This window comes from Myodes glareolus, chromosome 11 (assembly GCF_982192425.1).
Source record: "Myodes glareolus chromosome 11, mMyoGla1.1, whole genome shotgun sequence".
NCBI classification, from domain to species: Eukaryota; Metazoa; Chordata; class Mammalia; order Rodentia; family Cricetidae; genus Myodes; species Myodes glareolus.
In genome coordinates this window covers 69,411,412-69,436,658 of record NC_142036.1, presented here as the reverse complement: position 1 = coordinate 69,436,658, position 25,247 = coordinate 69,411,412, and the positions used below count along the sequence as shown (strand labels likewise).

At 46.1% G+C, this 25,247-nt stretch overlaps 2 long non-coding RNA genes and 4 other non-coding genes across 7 annotated transcripts; 3 read left to right on the top strand and 3 right to left on the bottom strand.

The window, feature by feature from the left end:
• Window positions 1–510: 510 nt before the first annotated feature.
• On the top strand, window positions 511–674 carry LOC148120536 (U1 spliceosomal RNA). Its single transcript, XR_015739346.1, has one exon. It is a non-coding gene; the product is annotated as a U1 spliceosomal RNA (small nuclear RNA).
• Window positions 675–3,507: 2,833 nt separating this feature from the next.
• LOC148120535 (uncharacterized) lies at window positions 3,508–7,088 on the bottom strand. Its single transcript, XR_015739258.1, has 2 exons — window positions 4,475–7,088; window positions 3,508–3,713 (listed from the first exon to the last, which is right to left on the bottom strand). It is a non-coding gene; the product is annotated as an uncharacterized LOC148120535 (long non-coding RNA).
• A 174-nt stretch (window positions 7,089–7,262) lies between these two features.
• On the top strand, window positions 7,263–7,426 carry LOC148120534 (U1 spliceosomal RNA). The gene has a single exon (XR_015739343.1). It is a non-coding gene; the product is annotated as a U1 spliceosomal RNA (small nuclear RNA).
• A 1,203-nt stretch (window positions 7,427–8,629) lies between these two features.
• On the bottom strand, window positions 8,630–11,832 carry LOC148120532 (uncharacterized). Of its 2 annotated transcripts, XR_015739257.1 has the most exons (3): window positions 11,354–11,783; window positions 9,812–9,913; window positions 8,630–9,121 (listed from the first exon to the last, which is right to left on the bottom strand). It is a non-coding gene; the product is annotated as an uncharacterized LOC148120532 (long non-coding RNA). The 2 variants fall into 2 exon arrangements; XR_015739256.1 differs by having other exon boundaries at window positions 8,630–9,913; window positions 11,354–11,832.
• On the bottom strand, window positions 11,597–11,760 carry LOC148120533 (U1 spliceosomal RNA). Its single transcript, XR_015739340.1, has one exon. It is a non-coding gene; the product is annotated as a U1 spliceosomal RNA (small nuclear RNA).
• A 12,611-nt stretch (window positions 11,833–24,443) lies between the features above and the next one.
• Window positions 24,444–24,607, top strand: LOC148120531 (U1 spliceosomal RNA). The gene has a single exon (XR_015739339.1). It is a non-coding gene; the product is annotated as a U1 spliceosomal RNA (small nuclear RNA).
• Window positions 24,608–25,247: the final 640 nt, after the last annotated feature.

The window sequence follows — 25,247 nt, the reverse complement described above, 5'->3', positions numbered from 1 at the left end:
AACGATTTTCTATTAGAAGTTCAACATTAAAGGGGTGAATCTCCTAGAACTGAATCCTATGAGGATGAGTTCCTTCCGCTGGTGGAAACAATGAGTTAGAACTTCTTTTTTGTCCAGAGCCTCTGAGCTGTAACCTGAGCGACCCCGGGTCCCAAAGATAGGTTTTCACCTCCCTTTCGATTTCCAGACTTGACCCTCAATCAACAAGCCCCGAGCCTCCGCCCCCAGCCTTAGTGGGCGAAGTCTTCTTTACCGGCCAAAACTTGAGTTCCCGCAACGTCACCTCAGGGGCGTGGTGTATGTAAATTATGTGCACGCAGAGGATGCCGGTCTCCCACACGTACATTTCCCATACCGTTTAAGAATGATACCTACAAGATGTCCAGGGTTCTTTTGGGGGGGGCACTATGAGAACAAGCAAAAGTGAGGGAGAGAAGGCACAAAACAGAAGACCGTAAGTTTAGAGTGGGGCGACAACGATGGAGTCCTTCTACGAGGCGAAAGCAACTCATACTTACCTGGCAGGGGAGATACCATGATCACGAAGGTGGTTTTCCCAGGGCGAGGCTTATCCATTGCACTCCGGATGTGCTGACCCCTGCGATTTCCCCAAATGCGGGAAACTCGACTGCATAATTTGTGGTAGTGGGGGACTGCGTTCGCGCTCTCCCCTGGCAACGTTGGTTTTAAAAGAATAGACAACGGTTTCTTTCACTGACTTTAACTTAACTTTTTATGTTTTCCAACGACCACCGCTTTCTCCAACCGCGTAGTTCGTCTACGGGAAGGTATACAGCGTCCACCCCTGTCAGATCACACCATAATACCAAGCGCTTTTGGGCTCGGACCGTTAGGCAAAACCCATTAATTTGGAGGGGTGGGAGAGGAACAACAACTACCTACCATTTTATACGAGCATAAATAGTCATTGTAGGCCCAGGAGAAGTCACAAGAGACCGGGCAGGACTCCCTGAACAGTTTTGGCGTCCTGCCATAGCATCTAAACCAGGGTGAGGGGGTGATTCCGCCGGTAGAACACTTGGGTGAGATGCATGCCCCTTAATCTCATACTGCATACGGTTTGCAAACTTCTCAGCCAGCTGTGGTTGCTGTGAGTACTTCCTCTAGGCCAGCCTGGGTGACAGAGTCACGAGATACCCTGTCTCAAAAGGCTGGTAGAAACAATTCCAGTAAATGAAGTATTACTCTCCTTATCTGGCATTATCTCTTGGCAGTGGTTCCTTCAAAGCAGCAGTGGAGCATGGCCACCCTGGAGACTGGCTGAGCTTCATTAAACCCGTCCACACTCACTCCAGTCCTTTGCGGCAGCGGAACCTTTGTTCTCGGGGAGGTTGAGCCCCTAGGTCAGAGATCCCTTTGCTTCAAGTTTCTAGTGTCCGTTTCGCAGAATCAAAACAGCTCTAGGGTCTGGGTCCGGGTGCCAGCGTGGTCATTTCTGTGAGGGCCCTCTTCTAGGTGCAAGTCCCTACTTAGTATCCTCATCTAGCAGAAGGTGATGATACAGCTTTATCACTCCATCAACCCTCAGTTGGAGCGTTGCATTTTTGGGTCCAGACGGTGCCTGTATCCCGGCAGTGAAAATGGATTGGGAATATATATGGATATTGTTATCGCCAGTACAGGAAGAGAAATGACACTTTGGTCTGTGTGTGTGTGGGTGTGTGATATCTGAAAATATGGTTCAGCAGTTAAGAGTACAGACTGCTCTTTCAGAATACCCACCTGGCAAAACACTTAACACATAAAATTAAAATCACTTTCTCCCCACTCCACTCGCATTTGTTTTTCCACAAAGTTTGTCTGGCTGTCCTGGAACTCTTGTAGACCAGGCTGGCCTCGAACTCACAGAGATCTGCCTCCCAAGTGCTGGGATAAAAGATGTGCACCATCACTGCCCGGTCATAAAATATCTTTAAAAAGACTACAAACATATATACAGTATAACAAGGATAATCTTAATTTTTGTAACAATAAACAAAAATCTATACCAAAGTAAAATATTTAAGACTAGTATTTGGGTTTTTTTAGTTTAAACGTAAATTCAATGATCAACCCTTAACCCAGACCCCGAAAGAAAAATACAATAAATATGTACTCACTCATAAGTAACTTTTAGACATAAAACAAAGAAAAACCAGTCTACAGTTCACAATCCCAGAGAACCTAGACAACAAAGAGGAGCCTAAGAGAGACATACATGGATCTAATCGACATGGGAAGTAGAAAAAGACAAGATCTCCTGAGTAAATTGGGAGCATGGGGACCATGGAAGAGGGTGAAAGGGGAGGGGGAGAAAGGGAGGAAAGTAGAGACAAATATATAACTCAATAAAAACAATAAGAAAAAGCAAAAGAGATCTGCCCTTTTATTCTGTAATTTCTATAACAACTTTTTCTTTTCAGAACAAGATCCCTGAACCTAATCTCCTTTGTTCAGCTTTTTTCCTGACCATGACCAATAACAACTCGTAACCAACCCCCCTAAACAATAAGAATCCATAACCCATTGAATAACCAAAACCCACCCACCCACCCCACCCCTTTGGATAGTGGGTGTCATGTTCTCTAGATTGCTTCCTTCTGTCTGGAGGGCTCTGGCATCTCTAGGGGACCCTGAGAAAATACTGTATAAAATCTTTGTTTCAGTTAAGCGGTACAGTTTAGGAGGAAATCATCTTCATAATAATCTGCAGGAAAATGCCCCAGAGAACAGGATTTTCAATGATACACACACTACATTAGAGGCAGTGGGGATCTCCCCACACCCACGCCAGGTACCAGAGAAAGATGGCAGCAGCAGACACGTGAAGGCACAGCAGAAGCAAAAGACACTGGGGGCCTTGCCTATCCGAGATTCACCCGCCGGGGTTGTGTTTCCTGATGGGCTGATCCCCTGAGGTCAGTTGCCAACTGCTGCTCCTCCGACATGGCCAGCGGCACACGGTCCAGCGGCACACGGTCCAGTGGAACCGTTATTGTGGGACGCCATCGTCCTTCTGGAGACTTCAGGGGTCGTTGTTAGGAATGGCCATGGTATACTGCAGATCTTAGGTAGCAGATCTCGGAGAGGTTAGAGGATCTCAATTTGTTAAGTGCATCCGTGGTATGCAAACCTAATTCCTAGTTACCTGATAGACACTCAAGCCTGATGAAATCATGTACAGAAAGCTACGAAATTCTTTTCTATAATTAGTTAGTACTCTATATGACCATTAATATCACAATAGAAAGCATATACATATATATATCCTATAAATTTTTTTAAATTATTTATTTATTATGGATACAATATTCTGTCTGTGTATATACCTGCAGGCCAGAAGAGGGCACCAGATCTCATTACAGATGGTTGTGAGCCACCATGTGGTTGCTTGGAATTGAACTCAGGGCTTTTGGAAGAGCAGGCAATGCTCTTAACCACTGAGCCATCTCTCCAGCCCTATCCTATAAATTTTGAGATATTATTTATACCTTAACCTCTGAGCCATCTTCCAGTCTCAGGGCACTTTCAAAAGTTGGCGTCAGCACTAATGTCAACTCTTCCAGGATGTTGAAGTTTCAAGTCTTTTGTGAAAAACCACAGTCCAGTTCTCCTGACCTGCTGCTGGCTTCAAGTTTGAAACAAAGGTCCATCCGATGCTTTTGTTTTTCACTTTGGTAGCAATTAATGCGAGTGACCCAAGGCAGGAGGCACTGTCTCGAAAAGAGAGAGAGAACTGGGAGGGGCTGGTGAAGATGGCTCAGTATTGAAAGGTTGTCCAAGATTCCTGGGACCCACGCATAGTTGAAAGCAGGAAGCAAACGCACAAATGTTGCTCTCTGACCTCTGTATGTCATAGCATGTGTACCCACACACACGTAATACATGCACTCACTAAAGTATACGTATAACATTTAAAAATAAACACCCCCTCCAAATTATCTGAGCCAGATGTGATGGAGCATGCCTGTAATCCAAGACTGGGGCAGGAGAATCATGAGTTCTAGGCTCTCCTGGGCTATATAGTGAGACATTTTCTCAAAAAACAACATTACCCTTTATCCTCATTTCTTTTCTTTCCTTTTTTTTTGTTTTTTTTTGTTTGTTTGTTTGTTTGTTTTGTTTTCTTTTGGTTTGGTTTGGCTTTTGTTTTTGGTTTTGTTGTCGTTTTGGTAGTTTTTGGGGTTTTTTGTTTGTTTGTTTTGTTTTTGAGACATGATTTCTCTGTAGCCCTGGTTGTCATGGAACTCACTCTGTAGATCAGGCTGGCCTTGAATTCACAGAGCTACCTCCCGAGTACTGGTGTTGAAGACATGAGCCACCACCGCCAGGTACTGTATGTTTAAATCCCTGAATGTAATGCATGGGCTCTCTACATACAGTGACGGTCAGAGGATGACACCTGTGAGTCTCATACCAGGTGGACGATGGGGATCAAACCCAGGCTGCCAGCCATGACAACAAGTGTGCTTACCTAAGCCGATTTGGCAGGCCCTGGATCCGTGGTTAGAGTGCCTCTTGTGGGGTGGGGATGGATAGCAGCAGCAGTACGGACTAGCCAGCGGGCCTTGGGTGGGGTCGCTATAACATACAGAATGAGTGGACAGTGTGCCAGGGTTTCTCACCAACACCTTGAAAAATAACATGTAAGGGGCTGGGGAGATGGTTCCGTTGTTAAGAGCACTGGCTGCTCTTCCAGAGGTCCTGAGTTCAGTTCCCACCAACAGCGTGGTAGCTCACAGCCATCTATAGTGGGTTCTGATGCCCTCTTCTGGCGTGCATGCCTACATCCAGATAGAGCACTCATAAACATAAAATAATGTTTAAAAACCTGTAGCTGGGCACTGTAGTGCCTGCCTATAATCTCACAGCTGGGGGAGGTGGGGATCGGTGCTGTGAGTTTAAGGCCAGGCAAGACCACAGGGGGAAACCGGCCTCGGAAAAACAAGAGAAACCAGGTGTGGTGGCATACAGCTTCAATGCCAGCTGCAGCAGGTGCCAACTCTGAGTTTGAGGCCAGCCTAGTCTATACAGGAAGTTCTAGGCTAGCCACGAGCTACATAGATGCTGCCCCCTAGCCCCAATCCCCACTCCTCCCCCAAATGGTTTAGGGGCAGCAAGGTGGCTCACAGGGTAAAGGTCACTACTGTCAAGCCTAACAACCTGAGTCTGATCCCCAGACTGTACGGGGTAGAAGGAGAGAACCAACTCCCGGAAGACGGCCCTTGACCTGGACACGCTCGCTGTGGCACCCACACATGCCCACGATTGGATTTAATGAATGAAACCCAAAGCAAAAAGAACGTCCGGGGCACACTCAGCAAAGTCACTCTGTGCCTGAAGAACAGGTCATTGACTAGCTGGCTGCCTGTCCCTGCAAACATAGCCTCTCTGGACTCACTGCTGTGTGGGCACACACTGAGCCTTTACCTGTCATCCCGAGTCAAGGGAGAGGTGGCGCTAGCGGTCGTCATAAGCATGTGGTGTTCCAAGCCCAGAAGCAGACTCTCCCTACCTGGTGGGAGGCACAGGATGTGAAGCTGAGCAGTCAAAGTGGCCTTTGACAGCGAGCATGCAGAAGGGCTGACTTGCTGACTTCTTCAGCCAGTAAGGCTAGAAGATTGAGTGAAGGGGAGCACGGTGCAGTAAACGGACTAAGAGAACCTAGGATTGTTGGATTTTTAAGAAGCTGTCCCCATCAGGAGTCAGAGTCTTCTACTGAGAGAGGGAGTGAGGGCTCATCTGCCAAGAGCCCGTCCTGCTGTTGTAGAGGACCAGTGCAGGGTTCTCAGCCCAGCTTTAGGCGGCTCATAGCTGCCTGTTACTCCAGCTCCAGGGTCTCCGGCACGGCAGCGACTCCTGGACTCTGTGGGTTCCTGCACACAACACACAAGTATATGTACGTTGTTGTGTATCATTTTCCTCGGAGATGGAAACTTCTTAAACCAAGAGGTACACAACTACACAACTGAAAATAGCTGCAGGAATTCCCTGAAACTGAGCAGACGCACTAGGCCCCTCCCTCACTGTCAGGCTGGCGAGTGTCACTCTCAGAGGAACTAGCTGCTAAACAGCCTCTGAGAGTCAAGCAGCAACCTGGAAGAAGCAGAACCCGGCCGAGCTGCCTGGACGAGGTGTCGATCAACCGAGACACTGGAGGAGATGCTCCAGCCAGCTGGAGCTGCGCGCAGGTTGTGAGCCGTGGATCAGGTTCTCTTGTGCTAGGGAGGACTCCGGTGACGCAGCTGCTTTGGAGTCATTTCTGCGCCAGGAGTGAGCTCTCACCCATATTCTTATAAGTAACCCCAAGAAAACTCATTGGTTCACCAAGTTGACTTTGACGGAATCCATACTTTTGTCTGCTGTGGGCTCCCCCTCCAGGGTAAGTAGGTGTGTGTGTTGCAGCTCCCCAAGATAAGTCTTCTCAAAACACAACACATAACTAATAAAATAAAATAAACGGGAAAAGCAGGCTTTGGAATGGAAGGGAGACGAGACACTCCTTGAACTCGGAGTTGTATGGTGGAGCATGTCACCCCAAATCCACCTTTTTCCTCTGGAATGGCGAGCAAAATATAACAAGGTGGCGAAGAGCTCTCTGTTGGGGTTTATTTAACCTTGACTGAGGGTAACTAGAAGTGAGCACCTCGGACAGGAAGGACTTTTTTCTCACACCCAGGATGTCAGAAGAACCTCTGCAGTGCTGTGAAGCAGCCCACCTACCTAACTGTGGCCTCGGGCCTGTCAAGTCGGAAGGGGAAAGGGAAGGGGAGAGGGAAGGGAAGGGAAGGGAAAAGGGAAGGGAAGGGAAGAGGAAAAATGAAAGGAAAGGAAAGGAAAAAGGAAAGGAAAGAAGGAGGCCGTCCGGGCCTCCCTCCACTCCTCTCCCCGCCGCTATGAAGAGAACGTGAAGAATCAGGACGAGTAGGTCCGGACAGTTCTCTCGCGTCTGCTTCGCAACTGTTAAGATTCCAATGTGAGCCGCTGTGGTCAGTTTAGTGGCCCGGGGGGAGAGGGGAGGAGGGGTGAGAGAGGGAGAGGGGGCGTGGCGTATGCAGATGAGGCGTCGCGCAGAGGCTGCCGGTCCGGCGGTGTCGGCGGTGCGTCCCGCGCGGTGACCGTTTCGGGTGGGGTGGATGGATGCCCGTGAAGAGCTCTGAGGGCGGCACGAGAGGGCGGCGAGGCGGCGTCGCGAGGGCGGTGACCGTTGCTTATAAGTGCGTGTGTGGTGAGGGAGGGCACGGTCGGGGCGCGAGCAACTCATACTTACCTGGCAGGGGAGATACCATGATCACGAAGGTGGTTTTCCCAGGGCGAGGCTTATCCATTGCACTCCGGATGTGCTGACCCCTGCGATTTCCCCAAATGCGGGAAACTCGACTGCATAATTTGTGGTAGTGGGGGACTGCGTTCGCGCTCTCCCCTGGTTTACTCTGGTTGAAAAATAGAACACAGATCTTTGCTCACAGCAGGAAACCTTTGTAGTTAATCTATGTGATTTTTTTCCCTCTTTAGGTGGAGCACCCGCCCTCGGTCTTTCTTAATATTAGCCAAAAACTTAGCTTTGGACTAGGAAGTGGATCCCCGTGCGGGAGGTCCCTGATACTTGGAGCTGATACAGAGGCCACGGATGGGTACTGTGGGAGCATTTGTAGGGTTTCCTGATCTGGACATGACCGCGTGTGCCATCACTTGGCTCAGGTCAGCCTGCTTTCCTACGGACTCCAAGACAAACAGCGCAGGCACGGGGTGGGCCATTCCAACCAGCTGGGCCCTTCCCCATCAATCACTAATTAACAAAATGCCGCTCAGCTGGGTGGGTGTTGGTGGTGCATGTCTTTAATCCCAGCACTCCGAATAAAAACCAGAAAAACAGGACAAACCAAAAGCAACTTGTGGAGGAAAGGGCTTATTGAAACCTACAGTTAGTTCCACATCACAAGTCCATCACTATTGAAGGAAGTCGGAGCAGGAACTCAAGGCAGAAATCTGGAGGCAGAAACTAAAGCAGAGGCCGTAGAGACGTGTTCAGACCACGTTCTTACATCACCCAGGACCACCAGCCTAGGGGTGGGTGGCACTGCCCACAATGGGCTGGGTATTCCTACATTCACCATTAAGAAAATGCTCTTCCGGTTCTCCTGCCTATCGTTGATCTTATAGAAGCAGTATCTCAACTGAGCTTCCCTCCTCTCAAGTGACTCCTGTCGAGTTGACAGAAAGACAGTTTAATCTCAGCAGCACTCAGACGGTGCAGGATATTGGTGAATTTAAAGCTTGCCTGGTATACTCGCTATATTTATGTCAGCGTGACACAAGATAGAGTCACTCACTGGAAGGGAGGGAACTTCAAGAAAATGCCTTTATAAGATCTTGCTGTGAGGCTTTTGCTTTCTCTTTCTCGCTTTGGGTGTTTTTTTTGGGAGGGGGGGGGGAGGTGGGTTGCTTTTTGTTTTTTGAGATAGGGTTTCTCTGTGTAACAGCCCTAGCTGTCCTGGAACTCGATTTGTAAACCAGGCAGGCTGGCCTCAAACTCAGAGATCTGCTGGCTTCTGCCCCCTGAATGCTGAGGTTAAAGGGCCATCCACCGCTGTCCGTGGAGTTTTCTCACAGCAATAGAAACCCTAACTGAGACAGGCATCATTTATTCTGAGCCAGTGAATTTCACAAGGGTTGTCAGAAGGTTGGTTTTGTGTGTGTATATAAATTTTGCACAAGGAAATTGATTGTCTTTTCTCGCTACAGGTTAATCATTACACGAACAAAGCAGTTCACAAAAAATACAAAGATTCTTTGAAATCAGAACATTCATCATATTTCCTCAGTTTCCAAGCCCCATGCCAGTCACTATATTCTTAATTCTTAGCCTAGTTGATCAAAAAACGACTTCTTTCACCTCAGAGGCTTAAAACTACTCACGGTTTACAGAGGCATAGATAAGTGGGTTTTACTCCATTGTTGTTCCTCCTCACAACCCCAAAGTCTCCAGCAATATACACCACTGAAGGATATGATGTCTCCCCTCACATAACTTGTGCTAAATGATCATGCCGTCCAACTGTATATTTCATACATAGAAAATCCGTGTTGGTCTCAACTGTCTGGTCGGAGAAGGATTTCTCTGCAACACGTTGACATAGCGGTTGGTGCAGAGATCCACAACTTGTCAAAATGCTAACAGTAACTGTGAGCACCACTGCAGATGGATGATCTACAGCAACCTCCCCACCCAGGATTCCGGGAACTCAGACGGCTGTAAGGACTGTCAGCACGGGAGGAGAGCTGTGAAACTGCGTGCTGTCCGTGTACACATCACAAGACGTGTATGCACAAGATGCTTTGTGGTTAAGAACCGCTCTTCCAGAGGACCTGGATTCGATTCCCAGCACCCACATAGATTCTTCTCACAATGCTCTGTTTCAGGGGATCCGATGCCTTCTTCTGGCCTAGGTGGGCACTGCACAGGAATACATGCAGGCAAAATACCCATATATGCATTTGAGAAAAAAAATTTCGAGACAAGATTTTGGGGTAACTTTGCAACCTGTCCTGGCACTAGCTACTGTAAACAGGGCTGCACTCGAACTCACAGAGATCCTCCTGCTTCTGCCTCCCGAGTGCTGGAATTAAAGGCGTGCACCATCACCGCCCCGCTACATTTGATACATTTTAAAGGGAAAAAAAGGGAAGGAGGAGGCCTGGGCAGGTGGGGGGGGATAGGGAGGGATGATTCTATGAATTTCCCACACAAATATGAACCAGAATCTGGATCCCTATCACTCATAAAGAATTCTAGGGAGCAGGTACTCACCTGCTCCTGGTGCTCCTGTTGGATCTGCTATCTCCTCTGCCGGTGGTCAGCAACGCTAAACCATGTTCCGTGTGAATCTATCGCAACATCCCTCCACCAAAGCTAAAGCATAAGGAACCTTATTAATTATTATTAAGACACAAATCGTACATTAAATTTTTCCACATTTTTGGGGTGGGTACATGTGCCAGAGGACACCTTGTAGAAATCCATTTGCTTCTTTTACCATGTGAGTTTCAAGGACTGAACTCAGTTTTAATGTTTTGGAGACAGAGGCTGGAGGATCTCTGTGAGCTGTCTGTGAGCCCAGTACAAGGTCGGTCTGCACAGAGAGTTCCAGGCCAGTTAAGAACTCTGAGACACTCTCCAACACACACCAAAAAGAAAAAGAGAGAGAAATAGAAACGAAGAAAGGGAGGGAGGGAGATAAGGAGGGATGGAGGGAGTGAGGAAGGGAAAGAGGGAGAAAAGAGGAAGGAAGAAGAGCGAAGAAAGGAAAAAAAGAAAGGGAAAGAAAAAAGAAGGAAGAAGAGAGATGAGGGACCAAGAACCAGGCAGTCTGGGCTACATGGAAAATCTACAGTAAAAGTAACTAATTTTAGTTTAATTTTCTTGAGTTTTGTGGGATTTTTATGCACTGCGTGAAGATGTATTTGCTGTGGTTGGTGTAATAAAAAGCTGAATATGCAGGAGGAGGAGGCATTGGGTTTTCCGAGGAGAAAAAGGAAGAGGCACGCGGGAGATGCCAGGAGACACTGGGAGCGAACAGGAGGTGTAAGATGACGCCAAGAGGTAGAATATAGATTAATATATAAATGGGTTAAGTAATATAAGAGCTAGCTAGGAACATGTTCAAGCTATATAGGCCGAGCTTTCATAATTAATGTCTCCTTGTTATTTGTGAGCTGGCTGACCAAAGGAAAGTCTTACTCCAAGTTTATAAAAAGTATTTGTGTGTATGGATGTTTTGCCTGCCTGCATGGTTGTCTTTGCACCACATGTGCATAGTGCCTGTGGTGTCTAGAAGAGGGTGCTGGAGAGCCTGGAATTGGGAGTTAGAAACGGTTGTGAGCTGCCATGCGGGTGCTGAGAATTAATTGAACCCAGGTCCTCTGGAAGAAGAACAGTTAGTATTCTTAACCACTGAACCATCCACCTCTCCAGTCCCAGGCGAAGCCATTAATTTATCTTTTGTTTGTGAGGGTTGGTTGGTTGGATTGCCTAAGGTGGCCTAGAGCCTCTGAAAATTGTACTATTATGTACAATTTTCAGTACAATTGTATTATAGTACAATTTTGTATAGTACAATATTGTATTTTCAGTACAATTGTATTATAGTACAATTATGTACTATTATGTATATGGTGTGGAAGCAGCTGGACACACCTGCCTGCCGTCGAACCTTTCCTTCACCTTTATTAGCACCATTGATGGTTTAGCTCATCCCAAATTAACTGACGGGTGGGGAGCTGTCAGTGGTGCCTTTTTGCCCAATAGGTAAAATCTGACCTGCATAATAAAAGAGAATAGGCAGCCACCTACCTAAACTTTCCAATCTGTGATTACTAATTTATATACTGGGCTGGAAAGATAGCTCAGCGGCTAAGCGCACTGGCTGCAACACTTCCAGACTAAAACCCCTTTCCCAGCAGCAACACAGCGAGTAACAAGCACCGGTGGCGAAAGCCGGAGCCCTCTTTCCGGCTGTGCTTACACTTGCGGACTCCTACCAGAAGTCACTAAAGTAAGAAACTATATCATTTTCTATTATTCAAACCAAAATACCAGGGGAGAGCGCGAACGCAGTCCCCCACTACCACAAATTATGCAGTCGAGTTTCCCGCATTTGGGGAAATCGCAGGGGTCAGCACATCCGGAGTGCAATGGATAAGCCTCGCCCTGGGAAAACCACCTTCGTGATCATGGTATCTCCCCTGCCAGGTAAGTATGAGTTGCTCGCGCCCCGACCGTGCCCTCCCTCACCACACACGCACTTATAAGCAACGGTCACCGCCCTCGCGACGCCGCCTCGCCGTCCTCTCGTGCCGCCCTCCGAGCTCCTCACGGGCATCCATCCACCCCACGCGGTACGGTCAGCTCGCGGGACGCGCCTAGCCGACACCGCCGGACCGGCAGCCACTGCGCGACAGCTCATCTGCATACGCCCCGCCCTCCCCTGTCCTCAGAGGCCTTGCTCAGAGCCTCCGCCCAGTCTTGACCCAACGTCAGAACGCGCCCAGATGGCCCCTCGCCCTGGGCCTGAAGGGAGACTGCGCGGACGGCCACACCTCCAGACCTTTGTACACCATCCCCTTTACACACCATCCGCTATCCGCGGGCACCGTCTCGGGATGACATGCTGGGGTATCGATGCAGTGTTGACGTGAGCCTGTAGGTCCAGCACGAGGACCAAGGGTTCAAAGCCATCCACGGCCAGGTGGAGGCTGAGGCCAGCCTGGGCTACAAGGGGGCCGTGTCTCAGAAGAAAAAAATAATTCACGCGCCGGCACAGATGGCTTAGACCGTGCGAGTGCTTGCTCTGCAAGCCTGGAGACCTCTGTTCTACCCCCCAGAATCCACAGAAGGATTCCAGAAAGCTTTTCTCTTGACTCTTATGCTCAACAGCTCGGTGAAAACAGACAACACAACGGGAAAAAGAGCCCTCAAACAATAAGTTTTTTTCTTTTGCTTTAGTTCAGTTGCTGCTGGGTGTGGAAGTAGCACACCATTAACAACCGCATTCCAGAGGCAGAGGCAGGGGCCGGTGGGCGAGGCAGAGGAGACAAGGACACAGAGGGAGCTCTGAGACCGAGGGCCTGCTTGTCTACGTCTCGATGTCTAGGCCAGCAAGGACCACATAACGAGACCTTGTTTGCAAAGAAAAAAGGAGAAATTAGAAATTCAGCTACTGATCCTATCAACCGCCTGTCCTGAGTTTTACGCTCAGTCAGGGCTTACAGACCCGAAACAACTCAGAGGAGTTGACCCTCCCAGCTCAGCAGAGACACCTGCCTGACAAGAGGCCCAAGGTTCGGCCTTGGGACTCGGTGGAACACAGCCACTTAAAGCAGAGGAGGAAAGACCAGTAATTACACACTGATTTGCTCAGTGACTTACTTTAGAGCACTGCTTGTATTGCCTGTTCCTCCAGCGTGACTTCACTTGCTGTCTGAAGCAGGGTGGGCTGGAGAAATGGCTGTTAAGGTCTTGTCCTTAACGACCTGCGGCTGACTGCGACCAGGCTTTTGTTAAGGCTTGCTTCCTTGCCTGCCCCACCTGGTGGTGTAGGGTAGGAAATGAGAATACAAGCTGGAGCCTTTTAGGGGCTGAGCTGCATTCTGGGGACCTCTCCTCTCTTCCACTGTCACCGCTGTGCTTCCGTTTAAAGCAAGAGAAGCACACACACACACACACACACACACAAGATATGTGTGTGCAGCTCAGATATATTTTGATGGGGATCCTCCTTTAGTCAATGTTGTTTCAGAGACTGGACCAGGTTGGGCGTTTCCCCTCTCACACCTGGATGTTGGATTCCGCTCCTGTCTCCCATTCATACAGAGGGCTGTGATCCTCACTTTTGCTGTGATCCAGCTGCCCTCACTCCCCCTGACTGACAGCGGAACTTCCTTGTAGTCTGTAATTGACAAGGATGTTTGTGTTCTTTCTGGCCGGTGGGTCTCCACAGAAAAGGTTGCTGGGCAAAATAAAGGTTGCCGTTTTTCCACCTGAAAAGAAGTCTCCATGTCTCAGTCCCGGCACCCCCCCACACACACACCCCCGCCAGTCTTGGCTATCCAGGCTACGCTGGTTTTTGACAAGGGGAGGTTCCTTGGAGATCTGGAAAGTGGAGATACGTGAACGGGGTCGCTCCAGTCACCGGCTAAATCGAGGAGCGTATTGGGGAAGGTAAAGTGTTTTTTATTTTTCATCCCCAGAGATAACTCTGGGGGACATCCTCCAAAAGATGAGCATATATAAAGAGGCAGAAGGGTGAATTGAAAGGCCTCAAAAAGTAACTGAAACTCTAAAAGCAACAAGGCATGGGAGTAGTAATAAGGAAGACAGCCAAAGATTTTGTACAGGAGGGGGATCCAGAGTGAGTGCGGCTGGGGCCAGAAGGCAGCTGGAGCAGAGCTTTGTACCACAGCTACTGCTGCCGGACCTGCTCTCTCACAGACTGTGCAGACGGCTGAGACTGTCAGCCAGCTTGCCGAAAAGAGTCAGCAATGCTTTGGACATTCAAAATGATCTTAATGAACATATTCAGTTGGGCATATTGACCTTGAACCAACAAGTAGCTCTGGTTCAGGAGCAAGTGGGCTATCTGGACTTTTCAACAGTTAATCATGTTATGTGTGTTACTCATGGCACTGTTGCATGCTTCTGCTACTGTTATGGAACTCAACCGTCATATGAGAGGGGTTTGGAATACTGCTTTTGTTATTTTTGTCACCCAGTTAGTGCATGCTAGCTGGTTGCAGCGCTGGTCTGGCTCCTTGGCACTGTCAGTCCCGGGGATACTTGGTTTAGGGCTATTTGTCTAGATAGCCATGGATGGGCAATACTTTGGGGGCAGGATGCTACCTAAGACAGGAATTAGAGGGCTATTCCCCATGACAGGGAAGGTATTATAAAATAAAACAGGCGGAGTTGTTGTGATCCAGCTGCCCTCACTCCCCCTGACTGACAGCGGAACTTCCTTGTGGTCTGTAATTGACAAGGATGTTTGTGTTCTTTCTGGCCGGTGGGTCTCCACAGAAGGAGTAGAGGTATAAAAGGTTGCTGGGCAAAATAAAGGTTGCTGTTTTTCCACCTGAAAAGAAGCATCCGTGTCTCAATCCCGGCACCCCCCCCCCCCCCCCGCCAGTCTTGGCTATCCAGCAACTTTAAATAAAGAACCCCATATTGTACCAATTTGGAGCTAGTGTGCAATTGCTTTATTCGCGGTCTCCTTCTGGAGCTCCTGACGTGGGTACGAGCCAATATATAGGTAGATTAGTGTGAGCTTGTTACACTTATTACATTTATAATAGTGAGTAATAGTGAATACTTGTGAACTATTATTTATAGTCAATTTACATTAGTATAAATTGTGTATTGACACAGATTCAAATTATATTTGTATTGTTGAATATGCTCCTATTTCTTTTGACAATATTTTTGCACCTATGCAAAGTTACTTTGTCATATTGTATGCACGCATGCACGTTTCTACCTCTGTTTAAGACATTTTGTATATCGATACAATCTTAGGATGTATTTATCATATTACATTATACATCTCTACCTCTGATCAAGACACTTATACATTGTTTACATTTTGAGGGCATTATCCTCATTTGCTGCACAGTTGCTTAAAGATGGCTTAATATTCTACTATAAAATCTTAGTCTTTAGGTTACACAGGTATTAAGTATTATTGGTCAATAGTCATTCATGTTTGTCATACTTAAAATTAGACTAATCAGGTTCTTTAGAAACAGAGATTATATTTCACATAGATAGGTAAGCACTCCAAAAAACTGTAGAACATGGCATTTAATTAACTTAGGGTTTTGTCGCCTTGAGACATGATTGCTCCTGGCAGCACTGATTCATTCCCCCTAAAAATGTTGAGCACCGGAGAAACCATGTTGCTGCCAGAGGAGAAAGACGTGAGCTGCAGCTGGAACCTTGCCAGTAGGCCATGAGCCTTGTGGTGAAATATAAAATAATAGAAATGGGCTAAGTTAAGATGCAAGAGCTAGCCAATAAGAAGCTAGAGCTAATAGGCTCTAATTAATACAGTTTCTGTGTATTTTGAGTCCGGGCAGCCAGGAACGAAAAAGTAGCCTTCCCCCAACAGATTGGTGCACCAGTGTGGGTAACTACATCCACATAAAACCTGAGAGAGCTTGAAAAGGAATTCTAGGCAAAAAAAAAAAATTTAAATTAAAAAAAAACGAATTTAATGCAGCTTCTTGCTCTGTTTGCTAGAAACAAGCAGAAGCATGATTCCATTAAGAGAGATCTTCCTGATTCAGCGGTAGTCAAAAAAAGAAAAGAAACAAACAAACAAACAAAACTGGGCGAGTTTGAAACAGCAGCTTCCTGGGCTCTGCTGCTAGCATGAACTGTGATTCTTTCGGGAGGTCCACAGGTCGGAAAGCCTCCCACCCCTGCCTGCTTGGCTTGCTTTTACCTACTAAGTAGTTTTTTGTAAAACTCCCACCAAAGCAGAATAAACTGTGCAGCGACTTGGAAATTTCCAAAGTTTGAGCACGGTTCCCAGGACCCTGCCGCGCTCCCTGCCGCGCAACGACTTGTGCGGCTTTCGGTCTGTGCTCCCTGCCCATGGGCTCTGGACTTCGTGCTCCGTGTACGGAATTGATTTAATTGCTTTTAATTTGTCAAGTATTTTAATTTTTAATTTGTCAAGTATTTCTCAGTATTTAACCAGCACCAAGGCGAAAAAACCAAAGCAACTCAGGACTGTTTGTGGCATCAGGTTGCGCCACTGATGGCGACTCTGCAACCACGACATCGGCTGTAAAATAAGGATTATTATTTCTAGAACAATTTACCGGACCTCATAACATAACATAAGCTAAATATTTTATTAATTAATAAATCAATAAACTTGAAAGTTATATAATGGCAGACAATATTACCATAGAGAGTTTTAGTAACTCTTTTGCTAAAACTGTGAATTATATTCTGCAAGGCTTATATGGTTATTGTGATGCATCCATTTATTGGATATTGGGACTCAGTTTTTTTCTTCATATATATCCTTAAGAAAATGGTTTGATAACAGAACCAAGAACGAGGCACTTTTAGAAATGATAGAGTCGGGGGCTGGAGAGATGGCTCAGAGGTTAAGAACACTGACTGCTCTTCCAGAGGTTCAAGTCCCAGCAACCACATGGTGGCTCACAGCCATCTACAATAAAATTTGGTGCCCTCTTCTGGCATGCAGGCATACATGGAGACAGAACAGTGTACATAATAAATAAAATCTTTTTAAAAAGAAGAGTAAAAAGAACCTTTTTAAAAAGAAAAAAAAAAGAAAAAGAAATGGCCAGGCAGTGGTGGAGCACTCGGGAGGCAGAGGCAGGTGGATCTCTGTGAGTTCGAGGCCAGCCTGGTCTACAAGAGCTAGTTCCAGGATAGCCTCCAAAGCTACAGAGAAATCCTGTCTCAAATACAGTCTTTACGGGCTAATAATGAACAGCTAGCTGACAGAACTAATACCATCGAAAATCAAAAGTTACCTGAAAAAATTAATACTATTGAAAAGGGTAACATAATTTGACAGACAAAATTGAATCCATGTCAAAGGGTACTGAGAAATTATCTGAAAGAATTCATATTGTTGAATTTGACAATAAAAATTGTTAAAAAGTTATGATAGGTTAGCAGATAGAGTATCTCGTCAGCAAGGCTGCACGCTATCCAAATAATGTCCAAGGATGAGATGTTATCTTTAAAGGAAAATTTTCAGACCTTGGAAGCACATGTGCAAAATAAGGACCAGAGGCTAGGTGCCTCATTGAAATCATCAGAAATATATACAGGCCAGGAGATTCAGGCTTTACAAAGGACAGTAGTAAAAATATTTGAAATGATTGAGGAAATTATTGAAGCTGATGAGCAGGGAAAGAAGGAATAAATACAGGATTTAACATCGCCAGTAGCTGTCAGAGATGACTCACCCAGGATTTTAGCTTCCTACCCTGTAATCTACTCTGACAAAGCATCAACTTCTAAAGGCCCAAAAGGATCCAAAGAAGGTAGATGGATACCTATAGGAATGAATGATGTAAAAGTAATTAAGCAAGCTGCTGTAACTTACGGCTTGCATTCCGCAGTTGTTAGGGAGATGACAAAGACATGGGCTTTGAGTATGAAAGCGACCCCACAAGACTGGCTTCAGTTAGTTTCAGCAGTCCTGGATGACAGGTATAGGAGCCTGCTCCTACAAGGTCAGCTAGGGTTCCTGGGTAGGGGATCCTTGAGGCCAAAGAAAAGTCAGAAGAAACAGAAGACAGGATAGAATCGGGAGGTCTGGCTGGTCACGCTGAAGCAGTCAAACAGTCCAAATTTATTTCAGAGCTTGCATATATATAAAAAAAAGAACAAAGCCCAGCACAGACGGTCAGTCAGTATCTAACCTAAGACCATTCCTGTCCTTGAGTCAGCAGCCTCCTCTCCAACATGTGCTTGCTGCTCGGAAGCAGCCTTGCTTTCTATCCTGAGGTTTGTTGTCAGCAGTACACTGTCGACTAGATAGAGTGTTCTTTTCTCGTGGGCTCAATCAGAAGTCTCTCATAGCCCTCAAAGTTATATAAAAAAAAAGTAGAATAGGCGAGTTTAAATTCAAATGACTTATTTAAGTCAAAAATGACTCCATATGGAAACTGAGTCACACAGGGGCTCCTACAGACAGGCCTAAACTTGATGTTTAAATGATATTTCGGGGAAGAAGCTAAAATTTAGAACAACAGGGAAAAGCAAAAGGACTTGAGACTTCCCAAGATCAAATTCTTGGTGAGGGCACTTACGCTGATCCACAGGTTCAAGCTCTTTACAATGAACAAATCTTGTCCCTATGCCACAAAACAGCCTTAAATGCTTGGGACAGGATTCAAGAACTGGAAAAAGTTCTTGAATATTTTGAAAAGTATATATTGAATCATATACCAGGGTTAAACAGAGCCAGAGAGAACCCTTTAGTGACTTTTTATAAAGATTAACTAAGGCTGTACAAATAGAAATATCAGGCCCAGATGCTAGACGTGTACTTATTGAATATTAAAAAAGTATTATAGAATACTTTTTGTATTCTAAGTTGGCATTTTCAAAAGCCAACTTAGAATACAAAAAGATACTTGGTCCTTTAAAGGTTAGCTCAGCAGCTATGGACGAATGGACCATACATACAATGAACATTGAGACATTTGACTATAATACTGTGTCTTGGGTAGGAGAAACAATTTCTAAAAGAATGAGGAGACATAAAAATGCCAAATGTTTTAATTGTGGTAGAATAGGACATCTGAGAAGGGATTGTAGACAAGGAATTCCTAGGAATAATATCTCCTCTGGGAATGGCAAGAATTGGAGGACTCAGCCTTTTGGTATATGTAGAAGGTGTGGCAAAGGCTGACATTGGACCAGTGAATGCAGATCAACAAAAGACAGACAAGGCAACCCGATACCATCAGGAAACTCCTTGGGGGGCCTCTTATAGGCCCCCAAGTCAAAAGTAGTCCCGTCATTCCCAGTCATTGTGGAGGACATGTCTCACCAGTAAAATTAAAAATTCCAGAGCATTCTGTAAAAGACCATAGTGTTCTGGATGATGGAATAAACATGGAGGATAAATTAAAAAATTCCAATAGGAAGTGAGAAACGTATATTCTGGCAGACTTCTATAAATGATCAAAGACCAAAGCTAAGAGTGTATATAAACGGCATTGTAATTGTGGGTTTGATAGATATGGGTGCAGTTGTGAGTATCATTACTCCAGAATCTTGGCATCCAAGTTGGCCACCTCAACAGGCAGATGTTCAATTACTAGGAACTGGAACCCTATCTCCAGTGAAACAAAGCATGAGATGTGTTGAATGCATAGGGCCAGAAGGACAGAGAGGAAAGCTGAGGCCATATGTGGCTAATATTGCAGTGAATTTATGGGGTCATTACCTGCTGCAGCAACCCAGATTAACATTCCTGCAGACCAAAAAATTTATAATTCTGGGAAGATTTATTTATTTATCTGCTTTTATTTATTGTCTAGAATTCCTTTTCAAGCTCTCTCAGGTTTTACATGGATGTAGTCACCCACATTGGCGCACCAATCTGTTGGGGGAAGGCCGCCTGTTCGTTCCCCGCCTGCCCAGACACAAAATAACCACACAGAAACTGTATTAATTAGAGCCTATTAGCTCTAGCTTCTTATTGGCTAGCTCTTACATCTTAATTTAGCCCATTTCTATTATTTTATATTTCACCACAAGGCTCATGGCCTACTGGCAAGGTTCCAGCTGCAGCTCACGCCTTTCTCCTCTGGCAGCAACATGGTTTCTCAGGTGCTCAACATTTTTTAGGGGAAATGAATCAGTGCTGCCAGGAGCAATCGTGTCTCAAGGTAACAAAACCCTAAGTTGGTATTGACAGGTGTTCTCTGAAGTGGACATGCTTGTACAGAGAGCCTGGAGAAGCAAGGGACGCCTTGTCTTCCATTTTCCGACAGGGAGTTTTGCTCCCGGGTCATTTCCAGACAGGGGCCTTGCTGGTACCGGTTCATTTCTAGACAGGGCCCGTTCTGGCTCCGGATCATTTCCAGACAGGGAGTTTTGCTCCCAGGTCATTTCCAGACAGGGATGGGAATTCTCCCAGTCCCGGGTCATTTCTAGATAGGGACCTTGGTGCCCCCGGATCATTTCTAGACCGAGAGTTTTGCTCCTGGGTCAGTAGACAGGGATGGGAATTCTCCCAGTCCCGGGTCATTTCCAGATGGGGGCCTTGCTGGTCCCAGGTCATTTCCAGACGGAGTTTTGCTCCCGCATCAGTAGACAGGGATGGGAATTCTCCCAGTCCCGGGTCATTTCCAGATGGGGGCCTTGCTGGTCCCAGGTCATTTCCAGACAGAGAGTTTTGCTCCTGGGTCAGTAGACAGGGATGGGAATTCTCCCAGTCTCGGGTCATTAGCAGCTACCTCAGAGTCAGCTGTTTGGGTTTCTCCCACCCAGGAAAAATGTCACCATGTGTCTTGTCCCAGGAATTTGTCAGTCTTTTTGTGTTATGGTAATTGTTGCTTTGTTTTCTTTCTCTCTCCTCGACTTCTATCCTGGAGGGTCCTAAGGCTCCTATGGAGCCCCAGCCCTCTCCCCCCAGCTGTTAGCGATGGAGAGGAGAGAGGCAAAATCTTGGAGAGCGCCCTTGGGCTCAGAGAGGGTAGGGAGTGCATGCCTATGACTTGGAATGTCTTTGGGGCCGCTACATTGGATGGATGGTGATCCCCTGGAGTTCCGAAAAAAACTGTTGTCTCTTTGTTTATTATGTTTAAGACTGAACTGACGAGGACTGAAAGAAAAATGGGACAAAACTTAAACATAAAAATGCAGATGACTTGACAGCAGCCCATCTAGACTCTGTATCCCTAGCCCTGACCCAGGTCTGAGGGCAGAGAATACACTGTCTGGGTGCTGAGAGCTAAGCCTTGAGACTGCGGGAAATGCAATGTGGCAGAGGATCTGGGTGGGAGCTGGGGAGCTCCGAGGCCAGGGAGCAAGGACACCTGAGATGTAGTGGGTGGCAAAATCATCATGCACCCAGCTGAAGACCGAGGAATGCCACTTCAGAAGGCAGGCTGTGGAGCTAGTGACTGAGAGAGGCCGGCTGCAGCAGAACAGGGCAGCCCCCTCTCCCTTGTTCTCTCTCTGCATCTTGAGGGTCTTTGTCTTAGGCAGGAGAAGGGACCTGCACGCGGGTGGCAGGGAATTGACCACTTGCAATTAACAAATTGTGCAAATGTAAAACAAAAAATATGAGATCATGGTCAGAAAAAAAGTTAACAAAAAACTTTTTTTTTAAAAAAGTATTGACAGGGCTGGAGAGATGGCTCAGAGGTTAAGAGCACTGACTGCTCTTCCAGAGGTCCTGAGTTCAAGCCCCAGCAACCACATTTATCTATAAAAATAATTTTTTATAAATTATTAGCTCACAATTATCTATAATGAGATCTGGTGCCCTCTCTGGCCTGCAGGCAGACATGGAAAGAATGTTGTATACATAATAAATAAATAAATCTTCAAAAAAATAAAAAATAAAAAAATAAAAATGCATTGACAGCCAAGGACACTCTCTGTGCCCACTGCTGCTGCCCCCTCTTTTCTTTCCTGAGCCAAGTTCTTCAGTATGATAACACTCAAGGTCTCTTCTGCTGGCCAGCAGTTTCCAGTCTTAACCCTTTCCTGTCCTGATACTGCTTACAAGAGATTTCAATTATACCAACCTGTAACTTTAAAAAATGTTGATTTTAAAGTAAATGTCAAAGATGCATTATGTTTAAAAATGCTTTTGTTTCCATAGGAAAAATTATATGGGTTATAAAAAGTCACAAAAGATATAAAAAATTATAAAAAGCCAAAAGATGTTTACTGTAATTTCTTTTTTTAATATTTATTTATTTTGTTTACAATGTTCAGTTTGCACCAGTATTCATTACAGATGGTTGTGAGCCACCATGTGGTTGCTGGGAATTGAACTCAGGCCCTCTGGAAGAACAATCAGTGCTCTTAACATCTCAACCATCTCTCCAGCCCCTACTGTAATTTCTTGTACCTAAATGTTTAACGGTTAATTCTGGTAAAAAAACAAAAACTTATTTGTCTTGTTAAAGGGTCATGTTTATTTCTTTAAAAAATTATATATGCTTGTTTTGTTAAAAATTAGTCTTTGTAATTATAAGTTTTGTACTTGTAATTTTTCTCTGAGCTCTGATCATTAGATTTGGGTTCACAAAAATTTAGATGCCTTTTTAATATAGATGATGTTAAAACTATTTTATGATGTTCTTTTTTTAAATATTTATTTATTATGTATACAATATTCTGTGTGTCTACAGGGTATAAGTGGGCACCAGACCTCTTACAGATGGTTGTGAGCCACCATGTGGTTGCTGGGAATTGAACTCAAGACCTTTGGAAGAGCAGGCAATGCTCTTAACCGCTGAGCCATCTCTCCAGCCCCCTATGCTGTTCTTTACTGATGTACAAGAATGTCAGTTACCACTGGGAATAGCTGGGACTAGACTCCCAAAATTACAAGAAAAAACACCAACGCCAGGTGATACTCACCAAAAGCATCAGCTACAATAAAACAGATTATAAAACATACATATTTATAAAATGTTTTATATTGTTAATATTTAGATTTTATCCTCATTGTCTTTGCTAAAATCATTAATTTAAAGGTTCAGTCTGACAAAAATATGGTATAATAGTTCTGGTCTTCTTAAAGATACGAACTGCTAGAAATACAAGTTAATAATCAGTCATCCTCAAAGTACTAATATAAGTGCAGGGATAAGCCTTATTTAGTCGCCTATATATGTTTTAAAGCTTAAAGCAAATAACTTAAAATAAAGTCTGTCTAACCAGAGATACTTAAACAGCCCTAAATACTTCAGAGATCTATAAAAAATGGCATTTAAAATAATGTTTAAAAAAGCTTATATCAGACAGAGACTCTGAGATCCTATCAGCGACCCAAGGTCTCCAAAGAAGACTCTAAGACACCACAATGTCTCCACCTGGATAACGACGACGCTGACCACTGGGCGAAATGCCCCAATGCTACGACCTGCTGCCAGGACCCAGCCCAGACTGAAGAAGCGGTAGGACCTTGGAGAATTGATTGCACCACTTTTGCCTAGACAAAATAAGGTCAGTCTTTTCCATGTCCCTCTTCCACAGAAACCAATCACCTTATGGGCCTGGTAAAGCTCAATCATGATTGAGCTGACACGTCGGACCAAGAGGAGTGGGAAATGCGGGACCCTTGGGGCAAGAAGAAATTTCCTAGCAGAGTGTTTTCCCAGGAAGATAGTGGCCTTCCCCTCTCCCACCCGGAGATTCCAATCTCCGAACACAAGGTCACTTAGCTCAGCCCTGCCAGCCACCTGGTACAGGCTGATAAAGATGGCCTAACTCAGGAAAAGTGGCCTTGCTCTAAGAACAAGGAAAAAGCTGACTTAGGAGAATGAGAGGGAGCAGAAGTCCTTACGTCCATGCCAAAGCAACTTCAAAGACTCTCTTTGTAGTTATGCCTATTTAAAAGCTTACCCCACAGAGGAGATACAACTCCTCTCTACCTCGTTGTAACAGGGATGGAGATGAATTTCAAACATGTTTGTATTATGCTGATTAAACCTTGTTTATTACAATCTGGGCACAACAATGTGTAAAGGAGATGGTGTGTAAAGGGGATGGTGTGTAAAGGTCCGGAGGTGTGGCCGTCCGCTCAGTGCCCCTTTAGGCCTAGGGCGAGGGCCCATCTGGGCGCGTCCTAGCGTTGGGTGCAGACTAGGCGGAGGCTCGGAGCAGGGCCTCTGAGGGCAGGGGAGGTCAGCTTCACCCGAGTTAGTGCCTGTGAGAGGAGCCTTGAAGCTCGGTTGAGAAAGGATCGGGCTGAAGGCTGGAAGCCCGAATGGGGGAAGGCCCAACCAACTACGAGAAAGCCCGGCACGAGCAACTCCCCGAGTGTAGTGGACGACGGCCCACAGCCAGGATCCTAAATTTAGGGTCATCCTAGGCTACAAAGCGCGGTCGGAGAGACCCTGTCGTCTTCGCGATCGCCTGGTGCGGAGGTAAGGGGTTTTAAAAAAAAAAAAAAAAAAAAAAAAAAAACAAAGCCGCGAGAGGCGTGGCGTATGCAGATAGACTGTCGCGCAGTGACTGCCGGTCTGGCGGTATCGGCGGCGCGTCCCGCGCGGTGACCGTTTCGCGTGGGCGGATGGATGCCCATGAAGAGCTCTGAGGGCGGCACGAGAGGGCGGCGAGGCGGCGTCGCGAGGGCGGTGACCGTTGTTTATAAGTGCGTGTGTGGTGAGGGAGGGCACGGTCGGGGCGCGAGCAACTCATACTTACCTGGCAGGGGAGATACCATGATCACGAAGGTGGTTTTCCCAGGGCGAGGCTTATCCATTGCACTCCGGATGTGCTGACCCCTGCGATTTCCCCAAATGCGGGAAACTCGACTGCATAATTTGTGGTAGTGGGGGACTGCGTTCGCGCTCTCCCCTGGTCTTTTTGGTGGAAAAACAGAACTACCTAGAACTTTTTTTTTTCCGTCTGGGCCGGCTTCTAGGTCGCCATTAAATTACTCAACAAGCTCTGCTGGCTTCTTGGACTGATGCGGAGAGCTTATTCAGTGGTCCTGAGGAACTGTTTGCTGACCCGCTCCCTGTTTTTTTTTTTTTTCCCCTTTTTTTGGTTTTGTTTTTTTTTTTTTTTTTTTTTTAATCTTGCTGAAGCAGTGTTTCCTGGCTGGCCTGGAATTGACAGCTGTGGGGTTAAAGGCGCGCGCCATCACTTGACTCAGGTCAGCCTGCTTTCCTACGGATTCCAAGACAAAACAGCCCAGGCACGGGGTGGGCCATCCCAACCAGCTGGGCCCTTCCCCATCAATCACTAATTAACAAAATGCCGCTCAGCTGGGTGGGTGTTGGTGGTGCATGTCTTTAATCCCAGCACTCCGAATAAAAACCAGAAAAACAGGACAAACCAAAAGCAACTTGTGGAGGAAAGGGCTTATTGAAACCTACAGTTAGTTCCACATCACAAGTCCATCATTATTGAAGGAAGTCAGAGCAGGAACTCAAGGCAGAAATCTGGAGGCAGAAACTAAAGCAGGGGCCGTAGAGACGTGCTCAGACCACGTTCT